The sequence below is a fragment of the Amblyomma maculatum genome, unplaced genomic scaffold, assembly GCF_055883805.1.
Source record: "Amblyomma maculatum isolate TAMU_Amacu unplaced genomic scaffold, ASM5588380v1 scaffold_24, whole genome shotgun sequence".
Classification (NCBI taxonomy): domain Eukaryota; kingdom Metazoa; phylum Arthropoda; class Arachnida; order Ixodida; family Ixodidae; genus Amblyomma; species Amblyomma maculatum.
In genome coordinates, this window is record NW_028146749.1 from 1,168,977 (window position 1) to 1,187,527 (window position 18,551).

Genomic DNA, 18,551 nt, shown 5'->3' on the forward strand with positions numbered 1-18,551 from the left:
ATAAATCATTTACAAGTCTAAACGCATTTAGTCACTAAGGTGTGGTGCTCAATTGGCGACTACGGTGAACAATAGTGAAACTACAAACTAAATGTGATGGTGGAAGGCAGCTGTAAGTTATAGTGAAAGAGTGCTGTTAAGAGATTGTTGGTATATGAATGACTCGAAGCTGCATTAAATGAAGCAACAGGTAGGGTGCCTCAGTAGCCAGCTGCTTTCAAGGAGTAAACACTGCTCTCTCTGGCAAGCATGTTGGCTCCCACACTCGATCCTGTTTGGCTGCACCGACCACTGTGCATTGGTGGGCTGTTCGTGGTGTGGTGTGGTGGACAGCAAAAAACTACTGCTGTCGCGCAGAATTCCACAAATTTGGTGTTCTACCAAGATGGGATAGTACCGGAGATTATTGAAATAAATCGGAATTAGTTACATTAAAATATACTGTTTTCTAGGTCATCTGCTAGAAACTCTGCACCTTATGAGCATTCATACTTTTGGGCAATGCAAGTAGCATATTCTTTGGCGGTTCATTGACGTCAACGCCAAAAAATACTGCAAAGCTGCACCTTCTCACTGGTCTGCAAGAAAATGTAGAAATGAGGAAAAAGAAGTCGTTTCAGTGGTGTGGTGAGCACAGCGTCAAAAAAATTTGATGTTTTATTTTATGGCGACATGTCCTAGAGGCTGTTCTGCTTGTGCTGACAGCAGCGGGAATGAGTTGCCTAGATGGACGAATGTGGACTATTGGAACTTGGTTTTTGGTGGAAGCTAGGAAGGTCGCCCTTGATCGTCTGACTTAGCGAATGCCACGGTTACACTGCCCATAGGTCAGTCTTGGGTAGCTCATCCCTCACGGCTGTTGCAGTTTGTTGGGACAAGTTGCTGTTTCTTGGTATTTGTCTGTGCTTCCATGATGACCTTCACTGCTCACGCTCAAGGAGTTTACTACGCAGCACTGTGAATGTGTCAACAAACGCCGCTAAATATGTCTGTACAGGAAGTTACTGGTGCGAGACAGTTATAGTTATTGATAATGGGTTTGGCCTTTCCTTTGAGTCAGCTTAAACACTGCAGGCATAGGCTGTGCCTTAGCATACCTGGGCTTTTGATCCAAAGGTAAATGTGTAAAAAGTCAACTGTGCAGAAACTTATCATTTGCAGCTCAAGTTCCGTGCTACTGATGTAGCCATGGAACTGGCCTGGTGAACGGTTTTCATGTTCATACTAGTGTGGCATCATTTTACGCAATTTGGCAACTTTGTGCTCTATATTCCGAATAAAAAGAAAAGAAAAGCATTAGTGACCACAGTCAGTTCTCAGTGCCCTCCCCTAGTTGCAGTGTAAATTAACCAAGTAAGCCAAGCCTTTTCGGTATTTGGCCCAAAAGCATAATAAGCTAGCAGAGTCTTAACTGTGGTGGCGAAAGCAATGTCACTTGAGAAAAAAAACGGCTAGTATTGCACGAATTTGCACAGTCCCTTGATTCTGCATGCAATGAATTGTTATAATTGTTTATTCAACGATGTAATGAACTAAGCCGAGCTGTTGCCAGGTAAAAAAAAAAAGACTATTTATGAGTTGTGCTTGTGACAAATTCCCTTTCTGAGACGGTCATTTTGCCTTATTTTTCGTTGTTACTTCATAATTTGGCTAAAATGGTATTCAACACACTGTGACAGGCCATTGGAATAATTAATTTGATTTGGTAGCACAGTTTTAGCACCCTTTCTGCATTTGGCAAAGTATGCTTTCATTGCTCTGTGGGAAAATTAATCTGCAAAAGTCATGTGCCTGTTACTAGCTGGATTGATTGGGTTAACAATATTCTAAAGTTACCTGCAAGTACACATTGTGTACTTATTCATCCATTCTTGTATCATTTTTTTCTGTAAATGTCTTCTAGCTTACGCTTGATATATCCTGTTCTCATGCATATTCAAGGAAGAAAGGGGGGTACAATGCACAGTTGCCATTTGAATTTGAGCGTGTATACACTGTTCGTCTCTCCAGCACTACTTCAATGCTGTCACCGTGAACTGTTGTACACTTTTGCAAAACACATGGTACATTTGTTTCAGGCTGTACATCGTACCGGCCCATTCTTCATGCAGCTGCGCAAAGCCTGCAAAGGCCATATTGCAACATGTTCAGAAGCCCTTCTGAGAGTCCTGCAAAGCCATCAGATTTGGATTTGGGATCTGAAAGCCCTCCGCTAAAAGCCTCAACTTCTTTTCTCTGAGAGACCCTCCGAGACACAGCAACAGCACAAAAGGAACAATGATGAAAGACACAGGCAAACCATGCAAACAAACACAACTGGTTATAACTAAAAACAATGGGAAATGTTTAGTTATTCTGGGCCATTGAGTATTCTGTAGAATTAATGTTTTCAACTCGTTGGCCGAGCACGCTCATCAGACATATCACTTCAGTGGCCGACTCACGAGCTGCTCGGAGCACCCTCTTCAAAAATACTGGCAGAGCAAGCATGAAATGCTGATTATAGCATGATTATAGTTACATTAATGCTTTGTGCTCTTCAAACTGCACAGTACTGGGAAAGAACTATCAGTATTATAAAGGAAGCGAAGATAATGGAAAAACACACAGCCAGCACTGATTGCCAAGGACATGGCTTAATTGAGTACTGTGGGGTTTGGAGGGACTGGCTGAACACACTCACGCCGGGGAGCCAGCCACCAAGGAGTACCAGAGCGATGGTGTACAAAGCAACTGGCACCTGAGAAGGTGACAGTGGTTGCTGGTATGTAACATTACTCTGTTAAAACTTGTGGACATTAATTTTCCCTCCTTCATTTCTTCCTTGCTTTTTCGCAGAAACATTCACATTCTAGGGGTTCAAGACTAGTGTGTGTCCAAGTCAGCTAGGTGAATGGTAATTAACTATTTGTTCATCCAGGACCCAATCCAACCTGGAGGATTTCATTAACTACACAGTCAACATCCAATAAAGTGTGGATAAATGTTTTGAAGTACAGTGTGTTCCACAATTGTATGCGCCCCGTAGAATACTTCTCCTTGTAAAACTGATGCATTGTTCGAGCTCAAATTTCGCACAAAAATGTCATTTGATTGGCAATATACTGTCCTCTACAACATTTGTTTGGGTTACTTGCCTGACTCGATCACGGCGCAGCAATCCACTGTCCCAGTGATGGCACTGGTGAGGCCATCTTATTTTGTTTGTCTCTGCTATAGAAATTTCACAAAGGGAGGGAGGCCGGCAGAGACTTTTTTCGCTTTGCCATCCCCGCAAACAATGTGATCGAATATTCAAATTCAGACTGAATCAAGCAATTGCCCCAAACAAATGTGGTATGAAACAATACTGCCAAGCAAATGCCGCTTCTGTACAAAATTTGAGCTCAAACGTACAGTTCTCCAGTGCAGCTGAGAGAAGCATTCTACAATATTGATGTAATTGCAAAACATGCTGTGTGTTTAACAGTGTTTTACTGGAGACATCTGTTCCAGAGAAACTAAATTGCCAAGTGGCCTTACATTGCCCCATGGCCCCTCTTGCGAGAGGTCCCTGTCTAATAATCACACTGCGCATGACCCCAATTGCAAAATTTCGACGAACGTAAAGCCTTTTCCTTTACCATGGCTGAAATAACACAAATCACTTGTTTGTGATTTCTGACTCGCCACCTTGAAGTGTACTTTGTGTGCACAAAACCACAAAAACTAGAAGAGTGAGCAAGAAAAAATCAACACGCTACCAGCAGCAACCACGCTGCACCACTATTCCAAGTACTGCAATAAGTTAAAGCCTACTGTGCACAGCTGCGGGTATACTCTATACGTTCTGATTTATACGCTGCTGTTTGGCAGTGGCAGAGTACATGATGGGCACCAAGAGAAGCATCAAGCATGATGACAACTACTATGATTAGAAAAAAAAAATAAAAAGTGTGCATGAGAGGGCAAATGAAACTTTTATTTCAAGGTCAAGATATGAACTCCATGATTCCAACTCACATGATTTACTGCGTGTGCTGCTCTTCCCCCGTTCCAAACAAAACTGTGCTCATGAAAAAACAAACAAACAAACAGGATCCATGTTGCAGTGGTGACCCGCCACCTCAAAAAACAGTTGCTTAAAGCTGTTTCCGCTGTTACTCTATCGCAGCGCAATGAAAAGTTCCCGACAACGTTTTTCTTTTGATTATTTTTTTTCTCTGCTGGGATGTCTAGCTTCGCCCAAAGGCTATATTATATACAAAGGCGTACTCCGTAAAAAATAGAGAGAGAGAGGTAGAGAGAGAGAAACGCGTACAGTTACCCCGAGCTGGTTCCTCCGAAGCGCAAGATCGCCCGTGAATCTGCAAAGTACGCAGACGAACAGAAATTGTCCAGGCACCTGGGTCTTCCACACGGATATGCTTTTTCACTCAATTTTTCGCTAACATCAGAAAGCGCCTACCTAACTAACTGAGGTCGTACTACCAGATGGCGCGAGCATCGTCCCGCCTCGTCCGCCATGTCGGAGGTCGCCGGTGGCATCGACGCGCGTCGGCTCGCGCTGTTTCAGGTTCGCTGTCAGGTGCCCGCCGTATATTGGAAGTGATCCGCAAAGTTTTATCAAGCTGGTAAATACGTCCACATACACTTTTCTTTGTTGAGCCCTTTATGGGCACGGAGTTTGCAGCGATATTTTGATGCTCCGGGACATAACACGCTGTTCAGTGTTGCACCAGGCATCACCCGTGCAACAGCTCGACAGCAAAAGTGGCCGGTTACCCATTTAGCGAAAAACGACTTGCAGCTCGTTAAACCCGTTGTTGGCTGCCACTGAGGCAGAACACATCGTGAAAAGACAGCGAGCGCATTAAATTCTCCAATTCCAGAGCTGGCATGGCAGCGAAACACACTTTTAGTGGCGGTAGTCGGCAAACTGCCGAAGCTTCCACAGGCGCTGTTCCAGCAGTAAAGCGAATCAATGCAGTTGCTTAATTTGGGTGACAGAAGGTCGAGAAAAAAAAGTACTGTCATGTCCTCGCAGGATAAACGACCCACCCAGAGAGCATGTTTTACAAATTTAGTATCGGCTACGTAGCTCTGCTCGAAATGCACATAACCCATGGAACCTAGGTTCGCAACAACGCGATGTACCGTCTTTGCCAAAAGTAACCAGGCTGCTCCGAAGGCTGCCGGAGCAAGCGCGCGGCCGTGTGGCGGCGTTGCGCTCGCTGTAGCTTATCGGTGCTCGTCAGCTCCGAGGGTACAACAGCTGACGTAACTTCGCACCCTCACTCTCGCCCGTTGGATGATAAAAACTAGGCGCGTATGATGTGTGGGCTGCGGTTTCACGCGTGCGAAGCCTGGTTGTGCCCAGCGAGGGCGCTCAGTATAGCGACGGGGCTGTTATATTTTCTCTGCAACTGCGGAAAACAAGAAAGCAGGTGATAGTAGACACGGTGAGCTCTTGTTCGTTTCTAGAACGAATATGTGCTAGATTTGCCAGATAATGCTGCTCTGAAATAAGGGTTCCGCGAACGAGAAAGCAGTCATGTGCATATAATGGCTAAGCGTGAGGAAGCTTTCATTATCGTTTGTTACCTATACCAAAACTTCATCATCATTATCAGCCTGACTATACCCACTGCAGGCCGAAGTCCTCTCCTATATTTCTCCAATTAACCCGGTTATGTGCTAGCTGCATCCACTTGACCCCTGCGAACTTCTTAACCACATCCGCCCACCTAACTTTCTGCCGCCCCCTGCTACGCTTTCCTTCCCTTGGAATCCAGTTTGTTACCCTTTTGCTACCAAAACTTGCCTACAAGCAAATGCAAGAATTTGTTAGAATCAAACATTATTCTTATTTATACACAGCCTCCCCAAGGTACTAGCACAATTTTGCAAGCCTAAAAGAGAGATAAGGTGGCTTGGAAGGGTTCACAAGCTTTCCCATAACTTTGTACCGGAGTTACGGTCCGTAAAATTGCAGTACGCAAGGCACCTCGGAGAAAGCATGTTGAAATTTCAATTAAGGTGCGTTATCATTCTTTATGTACAGGTGCATCAAACATGCAGGAAAGCGCAATTCTGCTGGTGTGTTTCAGTAGCGGATTGCAGAACACAAGCACGTATAATTATATAGCGAGAAACGCGACATCTATTTCAAGGCAGTTGCCGAGAAGAGCGAATAGCCCCGTCGCTATACTGAGCGCCCTCGCTGGGCATAACCAAGCTTCGCACACGTGAAAACGTAGACCACACATCATGCGCGCTTAGTTTTTATCATCCAACGAGCGAGAGTGAGGGTGCGAAGTTACGTCAGCTGTTGTACCCTCGGAGCTGACGAGCACCGATAAGCCACAGGGAGCGCAACGCCGCCACACGGCCGCGCACTTGCTCCGCCAGCCTTCGCAGCAGCCTGGTTACTTTTGGCAAAGACGGTACAGCGATAACGCTTGATAAAGTTGTAACTTGTTACTTGCAAGTCGGAGGAAGTGACAGCGTTAGCTGAGCGAACAGACACGTCGCAATGTGCTCACCTCTAAAAACGACACGCCGGTCATCGACACCCTCACGCACGTGTGGCTCTTGCCTCGCTTTCTTGCCAAAAATTAAAACACATTCGTGGCTTAGTAGGTTTTAATTTCTTCACCTGTCGCAAAACTTCAGACCGCAATTCACGTGGCAGGCACCAATGTCGGGGAATTCAACGCGAAGCAGTGGTCTTGTAGTACACGACACACCTCGACGAAGTTACCGCGGTCGTACGAGCCGGTGTTTTCACGAAGTCAACCATTTTGTCCAGACAGTCGTTTTTCTTGTTCCACGAAGTCCACGGGTGTATCCACTCGCTCGCATGGTTTTCGCTGGCGCACGCAGAAATTCTGTAAAGGCGCGAAAGGCTTACCCCACGGATCAGACCGAGTTGAATACTGCGGCTGGGTGCGGCGCCCACACACATGACCCATGCACGACCACACGTATGGCGAATTCTGCGCTGGCCGCTAGCGCCCCTAGCGGATGACGTCACGTGAAGCTACGCAAGTAGTCCGCAAGAAAAAAAACAGGAGGCGTATCACTACGCGCTCGTTCTGTAGGTGAGTGGTTCCTGCTGAAACGGGCTCTATTCCGAGCATACACGTTTGAAATAACATGCTTCGCATGCTTAGATATCTTCACATAGCGGATGTTATAGAAAAAATGCGCACAAAAGAACCATTTTCTCAAAAAGAGATGCGCAGCGCGGAGGGCACAGCCAGCGCCATCTGGTGGCACAGCTGGCAAGGTTGCGGGGCAGCAAAACGCGGCACGAGCAAAAACGACATAAAAAAACATACAAATTAGCCGAATCCCACTTTTTTTCCCTAGAAAAGGTGCTTTTTATAAAGTTGATGGCAAATGTAAAATGCATTAAGCTTGCAGATAAAGCAACTATTATTTTCTCTCGTCAAGAGCAGGCACTATTTTTTATCGCGGATGCGGAGAGCGCAAACAAGAGCTGTAGCTTTGGTAGTGTTGCACTTGATGTATGAAACGGAGTATAGCAAAGCAGACAACGCACATTGCTAAGCATCTTCATAACATAAACTCCACCAAAACACATACAGGTTTTATTAACCTTTTTCTAGTGATTATTTAATATTGTAGTGAAGCGCCTTGAAGAACCATTCAACGCATTGGCTATATTATGCAAATCATAAAAATCGGACAACATTGTTTATAAATACTATTTAAACATCTGGCAACACAAAAACTTTGGGTTTTAGCATGCAAAAACCTGCTTCAATTTGTCAATAAAATAAATTTAATTGTAACTTTTTTGAACACAAAAGCCTTGAAATAATAGAAAACCTAACCTAACCACAAAATATTTTTAGTTTTTTTTTAAATGTTGGCCACAATGTATTTTCACAAAAACCTGGCAACGTAAGAAAATCTAAATATTTGCAGGATATTTGACCATCTCGTAACACCACAGACAATTTTATTATTTTGTAAAAAAATAACGTTCAAAGACAAGTTAACAATTACTACAACAAGGTTACTGCTGGCAAGATTAACAGTAGGTCGTGGCATAGGCAGTGGTAATTGGCTAATTTAACGCACGGAAGCAACGTCATAATCAGACATGACGTCATAAACCAGAAGTGACGCTCCGACCAGGTTCAGACCAAATGAAGTCTTTGGTTTATGGTGGATTGCTGAAATTTCTTGTACAGCTGCAACGGAAAAAGAATGACACAAGTTAATCATGACCGGAGCGAACAAATCGCGACACGCGGCGCTACTGTTGCCGAGTACGCCGATAGCGAGAGTGCCAAGAACATTCCATTTCTCAAAGCGGGGGTGGCCGGCAGAAGATGGCCCATCCTGACATTGGCCCATCAGAAATGCAAAATCTTAAACGAACGCATGTTGATTTCTTATCGGCCAAACCATACGCCAAGGTGGCTAAATTCATAATCTCGTTTTATTTTCAAAGTTCTTGCGCTGGCTTTGCGAGCAATGGTATCCTTATCACTTTTCCCTTTAAAATTTGCTGGGAATGCACTGTCAAAAGTAGCATGTGGCAGTGCCTACGTCACACGACAGAGAAAGTTTAAAAGCAGGTGCAGTTCCCATAAAATTCGCCACAACATAAGGATGCCGCGAATCAACGAAGCGACAAGAGGGAAAATATTAACCCTTGTTCAAACAGGTCGGACAAGAAGGCGTGTTGCTGCGGAGCTTGGGTGCTCGCTTGGCAGAGTTACGCGCATTGTTCGGGCTTTTCGGCAAGAGGCAAGGCTTGGAGAGGCTGCTCGAGATGGGCGGCAAAGACGGACCACTGAAGAAGATAGGTTGATCGTGGCCTGCTGTGACCCTTTTATAACAGCCGAGGAGATACGACACGAACTTGGCCTTCAGATATCCCTTACTACCATAAGAGAACGTCTTCGTTCAGTAGGGCTCCGCAGTAGGATGTCTTGCCAGAGGCCACTTTTGACTCACAAACACAAGGCGCTCAGGTTGGCGTTTGCCACTAGACATCTTTCGTAGACGATCGAAGAGTGGATTAATGTAGTATTCACCGAGGAATCTAGCTTTAGCAGCAAGTGGGATCAAAAGCGCCGTGTTTGAAAGCCAGATTGCACCCGGTAGGTCTTGTGCTTCTGTTTTTAAGAGGGCTGGAAAGCAGCACTTTTTTAAGTGTTTCTTTTCGAATATGTGCGGAAAATAATCGTCGCGTGTTTATGACAGCTTCTGCGGTGGTCTTTTCATTTCATTTCATTTCTATACGCCTGGTAAATTCTAAAACCTCTAGCTAAGAAGTTTACTTTTCCTTAGAATCCTACTACGCGAATGTCCAAAAAGAAGTGTTGAGCTGCGGCGTAACAAGGAAAACGTTCACATTTTGTTACAGGTTTGAGCCTGAGTATACGCAACAAGTCGCCGCTAGCCATAGAGTTTCTTACTCTTACCTAGAGGGAAAGCTGTGCTGCCGTCTATGGGCGTTTACATGGAGCTTCCAGACGGCCAGTTCAGTCACCATGGGCGCTCAAAGCATCATGGGCCGGTGAGCTACCGAGTGCAGAACTACAACCTTTGGCCAAAACTAATGCAAAGATAAACGTTGTTCTACCGTAAATAATGCCCTAAGATTGAATATTGTGACTATAAATTGTAAAGAGAGAGAGAAACAGCATGTCAGTGTGATATTTATCCAATATAAGCGATGGCTCTTTCTCCTATTGGCTTAGTTTTGAGCAGCACAAATACCAATATTTCGTGCTTAATAGGCAAACTTTAAAATAAAAAAAACGTTATAAAAATATTTATGGTTGTGCAATCACTTAAGAAAGTTTTTAGTGGCATTTTGGGAAACAAAAACCAGTTATTGGCGACGTCTGCTTTTGAGCCTTCGCTACTATGGCTTTCGCGGTCTATGTACGCACCTTCAAATGATGATGATGACGAAAAAGAAACATCGCAGTAACACCACTCCACGTACCCGAGAAAAACCGACTGTCCCGCAACAAGTAGCACACCGGCCCATGATTCTTAGCGCGCCCATGGTGGCTGAAGTGCAGCGCCCTCAGCTTTCCCTCTAGTTAGTGTAAGGAACTCTATGCCGCTAGCGGCCGGCGGCCTGTCAATGTGTAGGGTGTTATAACACACCAAGGGCCGCTCGTTCGGATAGACGGAGTCCTGACATCATCAACCTATGCGGATATACTTGAAAGAAACTTAATTCCTTTCATCTGGGATGGCCCGTTTCCTCGTGGATGTTTCATTTTTCAGCATGACAGGACCACACAAGCAGGTATAATTACTTGCAACGTATATGCGCTCAAAAGAGCTAAAAGTTTTTTATGACAGTTTGTAAATGGATGACTTATCTCAGTGCACTGAAATGGAAGACTAAATGTCTTTTTTTAATAGTATTCTGCGGTGAGGCTTAAATGCTGTTGGCGGGCTACCGATGCTTTACGTGGCTTAACTTGCGATTGTTGTCACTTAACTTTCGTTTTCTACTTTTACCCACTTACAACGTTTGTATGTTGCTGATCATTAAAAAAAATGCCATTATCATTTTTTGTTCATTTATTAAATTTCATTACCCGAGGCTGTTATTTTTGCCAAACGCCTTGCTTTCGTTCGATATGCTTACAAATAATTGCATTAGCTTTCATTTATTGCATCCGTTCTTTTGTTCGCGCTGCCCGAAAAGGATTCCAAGCTTCATGATTTGAAAACTTTTTTTTTTAAGGATAGTGCGACAGAAGCTTGAGGAGCTCTGCATTCAAGAATTTACATGGCCTCCAAAAGGAGCGGACTTTAATATTATTGAAAATGTGTGGGGCCTCATGAAGCAGCAGCTGGCAAGACGGCAACTACACGGAGCGTCACCAGATCTGCTTTGGGAGGTTGTGCAAGAGGAATGGACGCGACTAAAAGACATGCCTGGTTTCGCAGCTGCCTCTATGCCTCACTACCCGCACGAACACGCAATGTCGTGGAGGCTGGTGGAGCGTTCGCCAGTCACTAATCTAGCCTTAGGAAAACTTCTTATTTGTTGCCAGTTATCAACTAATTTTAGACTTCTCTTTATTTCACGTGCTGTGGTAAAATTTAAAGAAATTTGTCAATAAAGAGAAAATTGTGGGTTCAAACTGCTGCATTCGTTTGTTGCCAAAAAGTAAGCTCATCTCTGGGATGCGGAGGTTCATGAATGATGCCATTGATCTTCGCTAGCGCTGAGAGCCATTGACAGTATATCGTCCAGCAAACGGCGGGCTTTGAGGGAAAGCGTCATTAAAGAAAATGCCGCTGCTCAAAACGTCAGCTGAAAAAATAAAGAAATGGAATCATGCGCACAAACGTTGGCGCGTGATTATACCGATAAGCAGCGCACAAGCTATCATTTAAAATGAAAGCTTTGGGATGTGCTGCTTTCTGTCGGCCACCCCCACTTTGGAAAGTGGAATATTCCTGGCACTCTCGCTATCTACGCATACGGCTACAATAGCGCGGCGTCTCGCAAATTTTCCGCTCCGGTCAGGAGTCAGTTGTGTCATTCTTTTTCCGTTGCAGCTGTACTTTCTAGAATAGAAGCCTTCTAGAACACTTTGTCCGTGGTCCGTGCTGCCTAGTGCTGATGAGACCGTAGGCCTAGCGATCTGTAGTCGAACGATCGTTCAAGGCATATGGTGCGAACTGGTGCAAGGTATCGTATCACGCTCTTTACAGTAAGTAATTTTAATCCATAAAATTATTTCATTATTATTTCATTTCAGTTTCTGTATTTCGCTTTATTCTCAAACAAAACGTAAGGTTGTGTTTTATTTTTGAGTGACGCATGCGGCATCTCCATTGCTGCCATTTAGGCAAGCGCAGTGCTACGCAACTGACTTAACTGCTGCCACTACCCCCTTGACTACTGTGCGTTCGGAAACCACCAAAGCGTCCAAAGTTGTGCTGAAGTTCAGTACCAAAATAGAAAGTCATGGCGCTGACCCAACGGGTTGTCTCATGGAGTGATGCCGCAGAAAACGCCCATTGTTGTAAGTATCGTCCGCAGACGCCTACAACGTATCATTTTTCGACGCTCTTGAGGAAAGAGCCCAAGCCTTGAATGAACTGCTGCATGTTGAAAAGCTCTGCCCTAACCGTGCCCTAACCATAGTCTGTATTCGAGGTCTTCATTTGTTAGTGGTTCGCAAACTTGTGAATTCGAAATCTGGAAGTATGAATTTGACAAGGGAAGAGACATATGCCCCTGTTTGGTCTCGAGCTACAAAGGCAGTCAACGCGAGGCTTACTGCTTGCCTACGTGTGCAGTCCTGCCTGTGATAAGTTTGCTCGCATCACTGCAGATGATGTGTAACTTTGCAACCTAATCAAATAAATGCTTACAGTGTGAAAAGAGGCCGCAGGTACACATTGTGTCACTACTGCCATGCGTGAACGCTTGATTGCATGTGAGTGCAGCCTTAATTTAACAGTGCAACGCTTTTATACCAGAAGTGGGAAAGCTGCTTGAAATCAAAAGTGCAAGTCAAAAGTTTCGTCTCTGGCGAATAGCCACATTAAAATGCTACTTCTGTATTCTCCCTTTTTTTTTCTGCCATGTAAAACTACTGGTAGAAAAGTGAATTTTTTTTCCGAGTTTAATTGCTGTAGCTAACTGGCTAGCATGTATGTTCTCTAAATATAGCATCTACAGCCATTTACTTGCTTTGTTAAATTGTAGTATTGACATTTTATCTTCGAGTCTTCAATCTGAATGCAGCACATTTGTGCAGAGTAGCATCACATTCCAAGTATAAGGTATTGGTCATAAATGAAAGTTTTATTATGAGAGACAACAAAATATATATATATTTTTTTCTAATTTCAGGATATCGCAATAGTTCCCATGTTATGGGAAAATAAAAGAAGCATAATTTCTTATGGAAGACTTTTCAGTATTCTTTAGTTCTGGTCAAAATGGTTGTAGCCAAAAACCTGCTGTGCAGATTATGGTATTTATATTGTTATTGGAAGTATGCTATCGTGATATACCTAAGTGGTTGGTAGTTGTATGTGAATAGTGGTCAAGGAACTCTTTTTACCAAAATAAAACTTTCATAGTTAACACAACAAAGCGCAATGACAAAGTATGCAGGTCGAAGTAGCATTTGGCGAGCCTGTTAGTCAGAACAGAAAAACTAAGAAATATTTCCAAAATTCTGTATTCATGGTCAATTTGCAAAGCCTGGGGGGCGAACTACGGGACTCGCTCTAAAGTTATAGAGCGTGACATCAATTGACGACGCCGTGACGCCTCGGCGAGACGTCAACGCGTGACGAAAATCTGAATCAATCAATGATCGCCAGGGTGCGGTTTATTCGCAAGTCAAGGAGCCGTTTGCTATCTTTTTTATAGATATAGCATGTGAATAAATTAACTAAAGCTTTATTTTTTCATGAAGCCGCATTTCAAGGTCAACGTCATCAAAGAAATCATGAAGCAGCTACAGTTTTGCAATTAAACGCTCTCGTGGGTACCTTCTTTTGCCGCGAGGGCGCGCTGGCAAGGGTCTCCGCCTAAAACCCCTCAATAAACTAAAAGTAGCGCCAACATGTGAAGTTTGCCGCCCGCCTCCTCTCCTGCACTCTCCTTCGTCATTCGACCCTCTCATTGGCCGAGCGCCGTCACGTGCGCGCGCGCGCTTTTTTTTTTTTTGCTGGGCGTGCAGCTTCCTCCTTTCCAGCGGGGCGGGCGGCGCGCGCGCGGCACATATCGCCGTGTTTTGCTGCCACGCGGACTGCTACTAAATCGTTCCCGCTGGCTATTTAATTTTTTTTTTTCAAGCATGTTGCGCTCTTTGGCCGGCGGCTGATAGAAGCACGGTGGTGAAGGCGAGTTCAACCAACGCAGACATCGCGTACAAATGGTGTCACGCACTGACAGTTGAAAACGGAACCGTTTCAGCGCAAAATATAAAAAAAAAAACTGTTACCACGCTTCTCAAGTTTCACGGTAGCTTACAATTCAGTCCAACCTGCAAAGAAACCATACAGACTGCAGCTTCCGCAGCCTAGTTAATTTTTTTTCAAGCATGTTGCGCACTTTTTTCAACGGCTGACGGACTCAAGGAGGTGAAGGCGAGTTAAATCGACGCCAAAATCGTGTACGTATGGTGACACACCATGGCAGCTGAACTGGGCACCGTCTCAACGCCAAATATAAAAAAAAAATAACTGCTACCCCCTCCCCAAGTTTACCGGTAGCTCACAAGTCAATCAAAGCTGCAAAGACTCCACACAGACTGCAGCTTCCGCCGCCTATAGTTAATTTGATCTGCAGCTGAAGTTGAAAATACATGGAAGACAGCTGCTGCCACACTTCTCAAGTTTACCGGCAGCTCGCAATCCAGTCAACGCTGCGAAGAAACCATACACAGACTGTTCCAAAATTGTTCCTGTCCGCCGCCTAGTTACAAATTTTATAAAGCATGCCGCTGAGTGGCCAAATGTGACGAACTACGGACACACGGAGATGACGGCGAGTTGAACCAATGCCGAAATCGCGTATATGTGGTGTATGACACTCACAGCTGAAACTATTCTGGCGGGAAATCCCTGTCAACATTCGGTAATTATGTTTCAGCAGTGAGTAATATTTTAACCTGAACACATTGCGACAAAATGCAAGGCTCTGGTGAGACCCGGCGCACGGCCGCCTCGATCGGCGCGCGCGCGGCGCTGATCGAGACGGCTGTGAAGGGCGCCTGCTCCGGAGAGCGCGCGCTAGTCGCGCACCCCGTAGGTGGAGCCACGGTCGAAATGCGAGAGGAGGAGCGGCGCCGCCGGAGGAGGAGAGAGGAGATGGCGCTACTTTTAGTTTATTGAGGGGCTTTATCTCCGCCAAGGCTGCCCTATGTCACCACTGCTATACCTGCTCTATGTGTCCAGGATGGAGCGGGCACTAATAGAGTCATGCCTTGGCTTCCGATTGCGGTTCACCACATGTAGAATCGACGAAAATCGCCGTCTACCTGGGCTGGCCTTCGCAGATGACTTGGTCATCATGGCAGAATCGCCAGCGGAAATGCAAGCCATGCTGAACATTTGCAATTCGGAAATTGTCTCCCTGGGACTTAAATTCAGTGCAAAAAAGACGGCCGTCGTCCGCTTTGCAGGGCACGCCAAAGGGGAAGCAGAGCTGATGCTTGGTATAGAGAGGCTGGCAGTACTTACGGAGTACAAATACCTCGGGGTGAAACTCTGTTCGACCAGTGGTAGAATCTGCAGCCCCCAGGAAGAATCGGTGCGAAAGGCAGCTACGCGCGCCCAAGCAATACTCCGCCGACGTTGCCTATGGGGCTGCAACAGATTCGTCATGGTGCGAGACCTGTGGAAGATCGTCCACGTCCCCGGGCTCACATTTGCGAACGCAGTGGTCTGCTTTTCGGCGACAACGCGCAGCTGGCTGGAGCGGCGGCAGCGTGAAGTGGGGCGAGTAGCACTGGGCTGCCATTGTAGGGTTGCGAACGAGGCAGTACAAGGAGACCTGGGGTGGTCCAGTTTCGAGGCCCGGGAGGCAACGAGCAAGCTGGGATACCGCGGTCGCCTCATTGTTATGGCACCGGAGCGCTGGGCACGCCGAGTGTTCGAATATTTGTCGGCCACATGCATTAGAACGAGTTGGACGGCCCGGATCTACCAGCTCGAAAAAAAGTTCGGATTTTTCAAGGACCCCGTAGCGGCAGAAACGGCTGGAAAGTGGGCTGCCGAAGTGCGAGAGCGAGTGGTGGAAGCCGAACGCCTACAGTGGTGCGCCAGCATGGAAGGCAAGACCACCCTGACTCTCTACCGGAACCACAAGCGGAACATAGCTCAGGAGCATCGATACGACAACAGCGTCGGCAGTGCTCTGCTCTTTGAAGCAAGAGCAGGAGCCCTTAAAACGCTTGCCCACCGTAGCCGGTACGATGAGACTATTACATGCACATTGTGTCGGCTGTGCGGTGCTGAATCCGAGACGATGGAGCACGTAGTGCTGCGGTGCGCATGCCTCAAAACATTGCTCCCAGAGGGCGCTACACTCGCGCAGGCGCTCGATTTTGACCCGCCGGACTGTCCTCCGGGTGGTGGCGAGAGTGGCGCGAACAGAACTCCCTTCGTGCAGGCGTCCAAAAGGAGACTCACGGAGTGGTGGACAGCAATACGCAAGCCGTAAATTTTTTTTTTTTTAAATTGTGTGTGTGTGTGTGTGTGTGTGTGTGTGTGTGTGTGTGTGTGTATGAGTTAAGTGTGGTGTTGTGTCTATGGTACTTTGTATTGTTTATGATTTTTTTTTACGACTGCGGCGCCAACATGGTGCCCGCCCGATACGAAGGGTAGAGTCAATAAATCATCATCATCATCAAACCGTAAAAATGGCGCTTTTCAGTAAAACAGCTATAGTGCCTAGAATATACTGGCTAGTGTGTCGAGCGCGCCGGCTGGGATGGCTCGGAGAGCAATGAAAGCCGCCGGCGGCCGCATAGCGGCGCTGTGGTGCGAGAGGGTGCGAGCAGGTTTCTCGCGCACATTGCGCCGCGCTGCTGAGAGTTGGAAAGGGAGCTGCGCGTTGCTTTGGCTCACGTTTAATACTTTGTTTTAGAGCTCTTTCAGGAGCTTAGGATTGATATAACGTTTTAACATGCTAATGTTAATATCGAATTGCTTTGTACAGATTGCTCGAACTTGAAAGCTCAATCGGTACGTGAGCCACACGCTAACCCGGTAAACGCACATGAGAGCTTTCGCGTTTGGAGGAATTCAAACTCAAAGAATACAAGTCACGAAACACAGATTCGGTTTAATAGAACGAAGGCAGCATGTTTAATCAAAGGTGACAATGCGAGTGGAAGGCAATGCTGGCATGTTCTTCCCACTTGTCCAGATATCCTAAAAAGTCTTCCAAGAAACGCATGTCTGGGCTACCCGGCTTAAGCGCACGCTTGGTTATCCTGGAGGTCATTACTCGTATCAGGCGATTGATTAGCGTGACGAAGTCTTCTGTTGGTTGCACCCGAGTGTATATAGTCTCCACATGCCGCCATTGCAAAAAAAAGTCCTTTAATAACCTCATCTCCAAAAAGTTGGAATGCAAGGTCAACCTTCATCTTTTCAAAGTTATTGGGTCTTAAGCATAAGCTCGGCTGTTATCCACGGAAGGTATCCGCATCCATGTAACCGGAATGAGAATGTCCTCAAACGAATGACGGCCTCCGTGGTGGTTAGGTGTCTGCAGTGTAGCCTGGCTGCCACTCTGTTCACCCACAATGCCCGCTTCACTGGAGCCGGAGGAGTCGTTGCAGTCTTGAAAGCCAGCTTCGAGAAAACAGGAGCCCTCGTTGATTTCCGAGCCCGAATCGCCGGGTCCAGTCCCTGCGTCCCGCTTATGGCGTTTACGAGGTGGTTGCTGCTCGCATATGTTTCTTTCCTTCCTTTTGGTGCCGTCTTGGGCACAAGGTGTGGAGGGTATAATGTTAACGGTTTGAAAATAACGATGTTAAAATAACCATCTTCTACATGCTTCTGTTTCGCACCCCAGTTATGTAACCCCCCTCACATATTACTCCAATCGGAGCCCGTGAGGTATTTGAATAAAAAGAAAAAAAAAAAACAGCAGAACACAAACGAGGAACCTTTACTTACAGCGGCTAATTAAGGTACATCGCGGCCTGCGATTGCACAAGGTTTTGCCGAAGTCACCATCTTTTGAATGAAGAAGCTGATGAAGTTTTTTTTTTTTTTTTCTCAGATACGCAATATGCACGAGACGCGGCCGGTTAATCGCGATGAAGCTCGTTGGTAATGCCGCGCTTACGGTGAAACATGCGCCTAATATATAACTGCATCCATATGACATATGTGTAGCGCAAAATGACAATCGAGGGACACAGAAAAGGTACACAACACAGGTGCTGTCTGTAGCGCACTCTTTGCGCTACACACTGCCATGGAGCACCGTTACCGACTCGCCCAGGTTTGCATCCTTGTTAATATAAGTGCATGCTCTAAAAATGTTTCTCGCCAACAAAAGCAGTTGCCGTTTACCTTCAGTCATTTCTATCGATGCTTCGTTCCTATTGTACAGAATGCGTACTTACGTAGCATCAGATAGCGCAGTAATACGTACGCTCCTTGTTCTAGCGGTAGCCCCGTTTGCCAAAAAAGACCTTCTCTGTGCACCACCGCTTTCTCTTTGGCATTTTTCTCTGCAGTTTAGTTAGAGGCACTGGGGAAACAACAATCGGGAACCGCGCTTCACCACTGGCGACACAGTAAAAAAAGAAGGGATACAGGCGAGCACAGAACGCGCGCACAAAACGAGGAAAAAAAAAAACCGATGCAATCGTCGCCGAGCAGGTAGAAGTGCGGAACGACTCGCATGAGCAAACACCTACTCCGTAAATAAACTACTGCACCTTCGTGAAAGCAAAAGAGGCCCAGAAGCAGGTTTAACACGCACGCACAACACCAACAGATTGCCGTATTCTGAAGAGAGAAAACTGCGTCGTCTGCTCAGGTGGCACCCTCTTGACAAG